The 11,385-nt window shown below is 38.1% G+C and overlaps 1 long non-coding RNA gene across 1 annotated transcript; it reads left to right on the plus strand.

Moving 5' to 3' along the window:
- Nucleotides 1–351: 351 nt before the first annotated feature.
- LOC142835329 (uncharacterized) lies at nucleotides 352–10,803 on the plus strand. Its single transcript, XR_012907784.1, has 3 exons — nucleotides 352–460; nucleotides 560–820; nucleotides 10,761–10,803. It is a non-coding gene; the product is annotated as an uncharacterized LOC142835329 (long non-coding RNA).
- Nucleotides 10,804–11,385: the final 582 nt, after the last annotated feature.

An 11,385-nucleotide genomic window follows, 5' to 3' on the forward strand; every position in this document is an offset into this window, starting at 1 on the left:
GGAAGAATTTCAGGATGCAAACAATTTAGTGCTGCAAATATAAATATGTCCCCACAGCAACCACTGAGAGGAAGACAGACAGCAACAAGAACATTTTCCATGCATAATTTGAAAAGAGAACTAAATAAAGTGTGGTGAATCCCTAACAAGGAAAATGTGTACACAGAGCTACATTAGTGCTTCAATTTCTGTAATTGTCATCAGTGTGTATGGTGTTTTATATCTGCTCTGAGTACTGCCTTCTGCCCAGGTCCAACTACAGAGCCTGTTATGGCAGGAAGGTATGCAAATAAGGCTTCTTTGTGCCCATAAAATCCAGCCCTGTCCTGCGCCTGCAACTTTGGCAGAGGAGACAAGCCCTGGATTTCCAGGTCCTCCCAGTCAGGGTTCAGCACTGAACACAGGCCACTCACCATGGACTTATGGCTTATACTAGTTTCCTTTGTCCTTATTTTAGAAGGTAATTCATAAAGATGAGATGCTGTGTGTTGTGTGGACACGAGAAAGAGAAAAAATGTCTTTTGTGTACGTTTTTAACCAGAATTCCTTGTGTTCACAGGTGTCCAGTGTGAGGTGCAGTTGCTGGAGTCTGGGGGAGGCTTAGTGCAGCCTGGAAATTCCCTGAAACTCTCCTGTGCAGCCTCTGAATTCACCTTCAGTAATTATTACATGGTCTGGGTCCGCCAGGCTCCAGGGAAGGGGCTGGAGTGGGTCGCAGGTATTAATCCAAATGGTGATAGCGCTTGGTATACTGACGCTGTGAAGGGCCGGTTCACAATCTCCAGAGACAATGCCAAGAACACTCTGGATCTGGAAATGAGTAGTCTGAGTCAGAGGACACAGCCATATATTACTGTAGCAGACACAGTGAGTGAATATTACTGTGATCTCAGACAAAAACATCCTTGTGGGGAACATAGTTCCAGCAGGGGGTGCTGAGAGCACTTAGAAATCATAGTCACAGAAGATCCTGCTCAGAGAAGCATGGAAGACTGAACTTCTCTGTCTGCACTGCCTCTCCATACCACACTTTGGGATTTTCTCTGCAGGTATAGAGTGTAGTAATCCTTGAATGTCCAAATTATTATTCAAATTTCTGGTTCCAGCTGTGTTGTGTGTGTTTGTTTATTATAGTGTTTCTCCTTGTTTCCCTTTATCTCTCTCTGTCTCCCTAACTGTGTCGGTGTCACAGTCTCGATCACTCTCCCTCTTTCTCTCTCAATCTTTCTTCTGAGTGATAGGGTTAACAGATAGCTTTGGGAACCCAGAGATGAGAGGTGATGTCCTCATGAGCACACAGTGTTCTGCCCTCCATCCTCTCTTTGGGATGATTCACCTTGACCAGTGAAAGTGGAAAGAAGAGGATGCATCAATTTGACATTTTTAATAACCACAAAAATAGATCTTAAACTCAAAAGAATTAGTTGCCTGTAACTAGTTATATGAGTGCCACTTAACAAAGAAAGAATGAGACCATATTATGGGAATGGAGGAGAAGAGATGCCTGTGCTGTGGAAATGGCAATGTAGTCCCACTAAGACATTATAAAAACTGGGAGGTTCCTCAGTGAATTACACAAGATGATTGGTCTGTGCAATTTCACTTCTTGATAAGCTAAAAAAGAAGCAGAGTTGGTATAGGAAGGCAGGAAAGAAGGGAGAAGATAAAAGAGACATCACAGTCAGAGAGGACAGAAGGTTCAAAGGAGTGAGAGAAAAAGGAGAGACGGTAGTGGGATGAATCAATGTAATCGCAGTACATTATTAATAAGCATGGTTATTTGTTTTTAAGTAGAATGAATGACAAAGATGGGAAAAGAATATTTTCAAAAATCATATGAAGTTAATATACATGTATCCATCTGTCCTTGTAAGTGTGTTTTTTGTGAAGGATTGTCTCTGTTGTTGTATATCTGTCTGTGTGTGTGTATATGTGTGTGTGCTTGTTTCAGTGATGCATACTTTCTCATCATCTATAAAAAAAAGTTTACATCACAGAGGTCACCATAACATCATCACCACAGAAACCTGCTCTCAGCAACACTGGGATTCAAGGTTTGCCTTCAGGCTAAGGACCTCCATTACCCTGAGCAAGCCTCTGAAGCATTCCAATTCCCATTCTTCCTTAAGATCCCAGTGATTCCTAAAGCATCAAAGGCAGACAACACAGCTCAAGAGGACCTGTCTACATCTTTTAGATGTATGACAGACACTATTACTCACATGTGCAGTATGCTCTTATTTTTCTTTTAATTCATGTGTATGATGTTAAACATGAGTTGAGAGATTCCAGCACAATCTTTGTTTCAACTACACAGTAGTCTTGAAAAGGTAATGAGTCCAGAATGAGAATAGGAGTCACCAGCTAAGAGTGCAGTTTCCATACTTCTCCTTGTTCTCTTCCTTTTGTTTTCTTTGTTTGTTATGATTCATCCTCAATACCTCAATATTCTTGAAATCCATGCTTAGTAAATTGATCCTTTTGTTTTTTTGTTTTTTATTTTTTGTGAGATAGGGTTTCTCTATAGATTTGGAGCCTGTCCTGGAACTAGCTCTTGTACACCACACTGGCTTCAAACTCACAGAGATCTGCCTGCCTCTGCCTTCCAAGTGCTGGGATTAAGGGCATGTGCCACCACTGCCTGGCCATAATTTGATCCTATCAGTTATAACTGCTGGTTGTCAAGTAAAAGAATTTGTGGTTCCTGCTGTTTATATTAGCAGTGCATAAATGCAGTCATCAAAAAAATATTTTCTGTAGAAAAAATGTGATGTTTTAAAAGATTGAGCTAGGCTTGTAGCTCTGTGGTAGGGTGCTTTGTCACCATGTAAAAGATCTTAAGTTTAAGAACCAAACTCACTTTTAAAAAAGGAATTAAGCACTTAGAAAAATATCATTTCTCACTTTCATACTCTTAAATGAGCCACTCTCATGGCTGGGAATGGAATGGAAGTCTCCAGTGTAGGAAGTCACAGTTGGACAGTTATGGAGAGGGAACAAGTCTACAGGAGTTCTTCTCTTGGGAATCCATATCAAACAGTTCATCCAAGGTCTGCAACATCCTTGACACAGTTCTAAATAAATACAAATTGTGAATCCCATGCAGGGTAAAGGCAATGTTTGGATGGCTGTAAATGCTAATTGGCTAAACTGTATATGCATAGTATACATGGTTTTCACATGTGTTTGGAGGCTAGAGTTGTATTTGCATATGTTCACCAGTTGATTTTTATCTTATTTTGAGGACAGATATCACAGTGAATCTGGAGTACAAATATGCAGATAGAATCTTTGGATGACAAGACTTACAGTACCCCCAGTCACAATGCCTCCAGTAATGAGAATATAGGATATACCATAACACCCAACATCTAAGCAAAGAGTTGTGAATCAAGCTAAGATACTAATACTGGGAGGTAGGCACTGTACCACTGAGCCAACTCTTGAGCCCTGAATTTTATCACTATACATTTATAAGTGAAATGTAATCTGTCAAATCAAATATATATTGTATAATAATTTTTAATTATTTTAAATTAATACTCTTTAATATTGCCATTTTAAATATTAATAACATTTAAGATAGAAAATGTATTGCCAATTATGGATTTTTAAAGCATTAACTGTCTATCTGGAAATGAATGCCTCATGTCCAAACCCTAATATATCCTCATAAATGACCATTAAAACACTGACTTTTTATGGAATTCTGGAATTGTGGAGATAGGCAGGATCTGTAAAAGAAGAGAGAAAAGAAATAATTACCAGAATATATTGTATTGAAATTTTTCAAGAAAATAAATTCATTAATTATCGACAACACTGCATTTGATGTTTGAGCATGGTGAAACATAGTCTTAATCCATTCAGTAGGGAGACAGAAACAAAACTGTCTCTCATATCTTGGTCTATAAAGAAAGTCCAGGCCACCCAGATGACCTTGTCAAAAAAGAAGAAAGTCATTCCCTCTACCTGTATATTGGAGAGTGTTTCTGACTGTGGGTGTGTAAGATGGGTATAGGACTGTATCAGGAAGTGGGACTCTCATTCTCTCTGTATATGTCTGTGTCTGTGTATGTTGGAATGTGTGGCTGTATCTGGAAGGGGGACTCTGCGTGTGGCAAAGGATGAAGTTGGACAGCCTGTCATATCCTCTATTTATTCATGAAAATAATTTTTAATTGTCCTACCTTGTGATCTTTTAATGTGAAAGACACTGTGAACCTAAACAACTTGAGAATGAAAGGGTTTCTGTCATGTTAATGCTAACAATCCATCATGAGGAAAATCAGGACATTGAATCTAGATACGAACCTGAAGGCAGGAACTGAATCAGAAACTCTAATTTACCAGTTTGGTCTCATGGTTGTTCAGCCTGCTTTCTTATACAAACAAGGAAGAGCTTCTCATGGATGGCATATTCAACATCAGCATTGGCCCTCCCACATCAGTCATTAAACAAGAAAATGGCTCCCCCAATTTTGCCTAAAGACCAAAATTATAGAGGCATATTTTCCAGCTGAGTTTCTTTATTCCCTGATGACTCTATTTTGTATTATGTTGACGAAATTCTAACCACAACACAAATGGACAGGTTGGTATTGTCATGATAACATGGCCCATTAAATGAGTGCCATTTGCTTACCACATAAGAAAAAAAATGTAACCAAAGTAAAAAAAATATCTGAATAAATCAACCTATACCGTATAAAGTGCCCAAATGTAGTATCAGAAATGTTTCACTATTTTTGTGATAATCCTCCTCCCATTTTTGTAACCACAATGAGAATACCAGACAAACCCAAAATGAGATATGCTAAACATGTCTGAAAAATATTCTTCTAACTTCCTGAACATCATAAATAAAGAGAATACATCACTCATAGTCTTGGTTCCCCATGAGTATTTGCAAGGATGACTGCCTCACCTAGGTTAAGGTCTAGCTCCATCACTGCCACTCACAGTAAATATAGTGTGCACAACAAAATAATGGACATAAAATGTGAGGTACAAATACATAGGAAATGGTGGATGTTCTCCAAGATCTGACAGGGCAAGTTGGTAACAGCTGCTCATTTCCCTTACCTGGTGATTTATATTACCAAGGCAAAGGGGGAAGTCCTGCAGTTCATTGTCCTAAGTGGTTATTCTCACCACAAGGCAAACAGTTCCCACTGTTCAAGGATGTCATCCTTCCATGTCTTGTCATCACTCTCCCTTCTTATTACTTCAGACCACATAACCCTCAAGCCTGTCTAGATGATACTACTTTTCATGGGGTGTTATGAACTGCTAACTTTCTCATCCCTTGACAATGAAATAATCATAAAACCCGTGTTCTTTTGTGCTACAAAGTGAGGATAGAGAAAGTAAGGTATAAAAATACAAAGAGAAAAGCAGACTGCTGTAAATGAGTATGTTTAATGAAAAGTGCCCAGGTATGGTGTCCCTAATTAGGAAGGTAGTCTGAGCCTAATAAGACAGGATCCAAGTCAGTAACTTGCATTATTTCCAGATGAATACATGAGATCTCACGTACTAAATGTTAGTAATCACAGGTTATCTCCTTGATGAGGGAAAAGAATAATATGTCTGTACTGACACCTAAATAATAAATTTTAAGTTTTTATAAGTATGATTTCTGATCATTATGAGCCCAAATTCCATCCTAAATCCACTTTTTGAATTTTTAGAGACATTCAAATATATTGAGTAAGTGATACCTTGTTCTACCATCATTAAATGTGGACTCACCATAAATATTCCCATCTTTTGCCTGACATGTCTGCATAGGGTGACTCAAAATATTTCTTGTTTGTCAGGGATTAGAAACTCAATCAGAACCAGGAAAGTGTTCCTGAGTATCCATTTCCATTTCTACTAAGAAGCACAAAGCAAAAGTCAGTCAACTGAAAGGGAAATTAAAAGCTCCTTTGCTTCCTTTTATCCTCTCAGAAACTTTCCCCAATGCAATGCAGCCCTCAGGTTAAGGATGAAAGCCAAGGCCTAGCTGAGCAGACCCATCTCCTTCTTACTAGAGCTTTCAGCAAAGCATGGCTGTCCTGGTGCTGCTCCTCTACCTCATGACATTTCCAACATGTAAGTGTTTCAGAGTTTCAGGAGAGAGTACCAGCTACATCATGTATGTAATATTTGAATGATGGTGATTTTGTTTTTCCCGGGGCACTGTCCCAAGTCCATGTGAAGGGATCAGAACCTGACCTGGCTCAGCTATCACACACCCAGATCCTTTCTCCTGCCTGCACTGTCTCTGTGTTCTCCTTGACCAGCTCATGTACACTGGGTCCGCCAGTCTCCAGGAAATGGTCTGAGGTTAATGAGAATATGGTATAATGAGAACTCTGATTGTAACTCAGTTCTAAAAACCAAGGTCACCATCAGCAGGAACACCCCCAAGAGCCAAGATTTCTTAAATCTGAATAACTGCACGCTGAGAACACAGCCATATATTACTCTACCAGAGATGTAGTTATAGAACTGAAGTGTGGTCCTGTATAAAACCTTCTTACAGAAACCTGAGGACCAGCAGGCAGTACTAAGGGCCAACAGAGACTTACCATTATTATCGCAAGTTTTTTCTTGCTGAATCAATGCAGGTGAACAAGCCCAGGAATGATTGGCCTCTCAGTTTCTTGGCTTGCTCTGTGTATGAAAGATATTTTTCCCATTGTAATCTTTTATAACTTAGTGTGTATTAATTTTTAATGTATCTGAATATTTATGAAGTGCTGTTTCCATTGTAATATTTATTTTTCTACACAACTTCCAAACTCATCTGCACAAGATAGAGAGCATCATACATGGCAGACCTGGATATGCTGTGGGTACCAGGATCAGTCTTGAAGAGGCTAAGAGATCATTGAAACTATGGTCCCTAGTTTCACAACAGAGCTTCCATTAATTCTCCAGTTAGAGCAGTATTTAGGATTTTGGTAAGAGCCAATAGATCATGCAGGACTGGATAGACTGATAAACCATTAACCTGGATTTCCTCTACTCTCTCTATTATCCTCACACGAAACATGAACATCAGTTTCATCATTGATCCTGGTTATACTCTGGTACTTATACCATGGATCTAATGCAGCTAGAGACAGCAGCTGAGCTTCCGGAGTCTGCAGGAGGTTCTTGCTAACACACTGCTTAAGGTGTCCCTGAGTTTCATGTCCTTTTCTGGAAATGCTGTCAAGTCACAATGTAATTTGTAGGTCTTGAGATCTATTCTGGTCTTCTCAGGTTCCTGGCATGTAATCAATTTGTTTTTGGATAAAATAAAGTATCATATCTCTACCAAGGTATTTAAACACATTATTAAAGTTTATAGGATTTTAATTTCATCATGTAGATACAACTGTCTATTTGTTTGAGATGGGTTTCTTGTTTGCCACAGAAAGATGGATTCTATTTTGTTATCAAACCTGTTAGCCTGTGTCTCTTTATAGGTGAGTTGAGTCCATTTATATTAAGGTATATTAATGACCAGTGATTGCTACCTCCTCTTATTTTAGTTTTTATTCCTGGTGATGTTATTATGTGTGTGTTTCTCTTCTTTGGGACTTGTTTCTGTGAGATCATCTATTTTCTGTGTTTTTGTGGATGTAGCCAACTTCCTTGGGTTGATGTTTTTCTTTTGTAGGGTTCTGTTTGTGGCTAAGTATTAGTTAAATCTGGTTCTGTTGCAAAATATCTCGTTTGTCCCTCTATGGTGATTGAAAGTTTTGCTGGGTATAGTAGTCTGGGCTGGCATCCATTGTCTCTTAATATCTGCATAATACTTGACCAGGACCTTATGGGTTTTATTGCTTTCATTGAGAAGTCAGGTATAATTCTGATAGGTCTGGCTGTATATGCTACTTGGCCTTTTTCCTTTGAAGCTATTAATATTCTTTCTTTATTCTGCATGTTTGGTGTTTTGATTAATATGTGGCAAGATGATTTTTTTTGATCTATTCTATTTGGTGCTCTGAAACATTCTTATATCTTCATAGGCATGTCTTACTATAGGTTGGAAAAGTTTTCTTCTATGATATTGTTGAATATATTTTCTATGCTTTTAAGTTGGACTTCCTTTCCTTCTCCTTTAACTATTGTTCTTAGGTTTGTTCTTTTCATTGTATCACATGATTCCTGGATGGTTTTATATAAGCTTTTGTTAGATTTAACATTTTCTTTAACCAATGAGTCTGTTTCCTCTATTGTATCTTCATTTCTTAAGATTCATTCTTCCATCTTTTATAGTCTGCTGTTTATGCTTCCATTTGTGGTTCTTGATAAGTTTCTTATTATTTCTTTTTCTATAATTCCATTGGTTTGTGTTTTCTTTATTGTATATATTTCAGTTTTCAAGTCTTGAATAGTTTCTTTCATATGTTTGATAGCTTTTTCTTGGTTTTCTTTAAGAGATTTGTTGATGTCTTCCAATTTTTTTGTCTTTTATTCCATTGAGAGAATTGTTCATTTCCTTTTTAAGGACCTCAAATATTCTACTAAAGTTATTCAGAGGTCATTTTCTTTTGCTCTATCTACATTTGGTTGTTCAAGTCTTGCTGGTATAGGGCCACTACTTTTTACTAGTTTTTCTTTGTGATGTTGCATGAGTTCTTGTCTACCTCTCTTTTCCTCTGATTGATGTAATTGGGGCTACAACATTCTTTTTACTGAGGGTTGTCTTGACTACCCCCTGCATATCACATTTGGCAAAAGCTTCTTTAAACCATTTAGTTATTCAGTAGGTACTATTTTTCTTTCTTTTAAAGAACTGTATACTCTGGTTGTATACAGTTAAATATGATCACATCTCAATGCTATTTCCATTCAACTCACTTCCATATTCTCCCCTATGTAAGTTTCTCACCACTTCATGGCAAGTAGAAGGTCACTTAATGTTGGCCATATGTGCATGTGTATGGGCACAAGCACTGTAACATAGGAAACTACCAATGACTACAGTCTCAGATGAGAAGCATTCTTCCTCTCCAGGAATGGTCTACATCCAACAGTGCCTCAGTAAGAGGTAATGTCTGAAAATAATCTCCACTAGAGTTTTGGTAGACTTGGTCTTATGTAGGGCTTACACACAAAACAGCAACCATTATGAGTTCATGAATGCAATTACCATGTCACATCCAGTACACAGGATTTCCCAGCACTGCTGCCCATGCTCCACCTTTTATATTCTTCTGCCTCCTCTTCCTCTGTGTTTATTCAGCCTAGGAGGAACATGAAAGACACTAGAAATTCATGTGTCAAACAGTAGAATAGAGATTGATGGGAGAGGAACACTGCCTGTTTTGATCATTTTAGAACCTAGATTATGTGTTTGGTGTTCTCACTTCTGTTTTGTAGATTTTGGAACTGGAAAGAAAACCCTAGGAAGGGAAGACATCTTATGTTAGAAACAAAGAGTACCAAAGGAAGAGTGATAGTGATGATGTGAAAGCAAAAGTGAGCTGTGCTGAGAGAAAGGGGATGAGTAGGGAGGAAACAAGAGAATTTAAGAAAATGTTAACAACTGAAAAAAAGCAAGGTCATCCTAAAACTTAAGCAAAATCCCAGGATATGCTAATTATATTAATTGGATGAAATAAAAACCAGGCTAAAACAACATAAAAGCTGTCATGAGTTGCCTGGTGTAAACATGAAGAAGATAATGGTAGAAAATTTAAATGAATCAAATGAATTAAAATGAATAAAGATGCAGAATGTGAGTTTGATGAAAATAGAAATATGTAACTGCAAAGTGGTAGTGAAACAATGAGAAGACTTGTCTCATTTCTAAGTCTCCTCTTGCCTGCAAAGAGCATTGTCTCAGAAATAATTAAAACTGAGAAAATACCCAAGTATTCCCACAACAGACAAGGAACTCTGCAAAGATCACATTGCAGGTCTGACCCTATCTAAGAGACACATCAAAGAGTAGAAATGTCCAGCACAGACAACAGGAAAAGATGAGCTTGTGTATAGAAACAGAGATATGTGTGGAACTCCTTAGGTATACATTTATACAGAGGAGACATATATCATAGATATAAAGCAAATTCTGTGCAGTTGAACAAGAGAGAAAAATAGGTGATGAATCCTTAACCAGGAAAGGATGAATACTGAACTGCAATACTGTGTCAGTTTCTATAAATGTCATCATTGTCTTTGATGACAATTATCTGCTCTGAGAAATGCTTTCCCATGATACAACTCCAGTGCTTCCTATAGCAGGAAGACATGCAAATAAATCTTCTCTGTGGCTATGAAAAAGAGCAATGCCCTGATCCTGCAGCTCTGGCAAAGGAGCCCAGCTCTGAATTCCCAGGCCTTCCCATTCAGTAATTAGCACTAAAAACAGGCTACTCACCATGGACTTGAGGTTTAGTTCACTTTTTCTTGTCTTTATTTTAAAAGGTAATTTATAGAGATGAGAAGGTGTGTCATGTGTGTGCATGAGAATGAAAAATGGATTTTGGTCAGTTTTATGACCAGATTTCTCTGAGCTTTCAGGTGTCTAGTGAGAAGTGCAGTTGGTGGTGTCTTGGGGAGTCTTAGTAAAGCCTGAAAAGCTCCCGAGACTCTGAGGATGCACCTTCAGTAACTTTAACATGAACTGGGTGTGCCCAGCATGAGGGAAGGGCTGGAGTGGTTACCATGCATTAAGGGTGTTAGTAACTCTAACTACTATGCTGATGCCATGAAGATCTGATTCACCATCTCCAGAGACAAGGACAAGAACACTCTGTACCTATAAATAGGCAGTCTGAGGTCTGAGGACACAGCCATGTGTTACTGTGCAAAGTACACAGTTAGTGAATACTACTATGAGCTCAGATGCAAACCTCTCTGCAGTTTCCTAAGGACCATCAGTGGGCACTAAGTTCACACAGAGCTCTGGGTAAGAGTAGAGCCTATTGGGAGAGGCATAAAAGGCAGGACACATCTTTGTCTGTGCTGATTCTCCAAATCACAATCAGGAATTCTCTCTATAGGTGTGGTGTGTAGTAATTCTTAAAATGTCCAAATGTTTATTTAAATTTCAGTTTTGTAAATGTTTTCATATTTATTTTATTCAGCTTATTTTATAAATTTTTTCTATACATGTATGTATTTGTTATACTGTTTTTTCTTCCTCTCTCGCCCTTCCTCTAACCCTGCCCTCATATATATGTGTGTATTTGTGTACATTTTGATATGTGATTCATTCACCTATCAATCAGCACCTTATTTTAAAGACAAGTTGTATCAGATGGCCTTGTTGCCAGAGGCTGTTTGTTCATTTCCCAGCCTCTAAGCCTCCCAAAATAATCACACAGAAACTATATTATTTAAATTGCTGCTTGGCCAATCATTTAAGTGTATTGATAGTTATCTGTTATATCT

This window comes from Microtus pennsylvanicus, chromosome 14 (genome assembly GCF_037038515.1).
Source record: "Microtus pennsylvanicus isolate mMicPen1 chromosome 14, mMicPen1.hap1, whole genome shotgun sequence".
Taxonomy (NCBI): Eukaryota; Metazoa; Chordata; class Mammalia; order Rodentia; family Cricetidae; genus Microtus; species Microtus pennsylvanicus.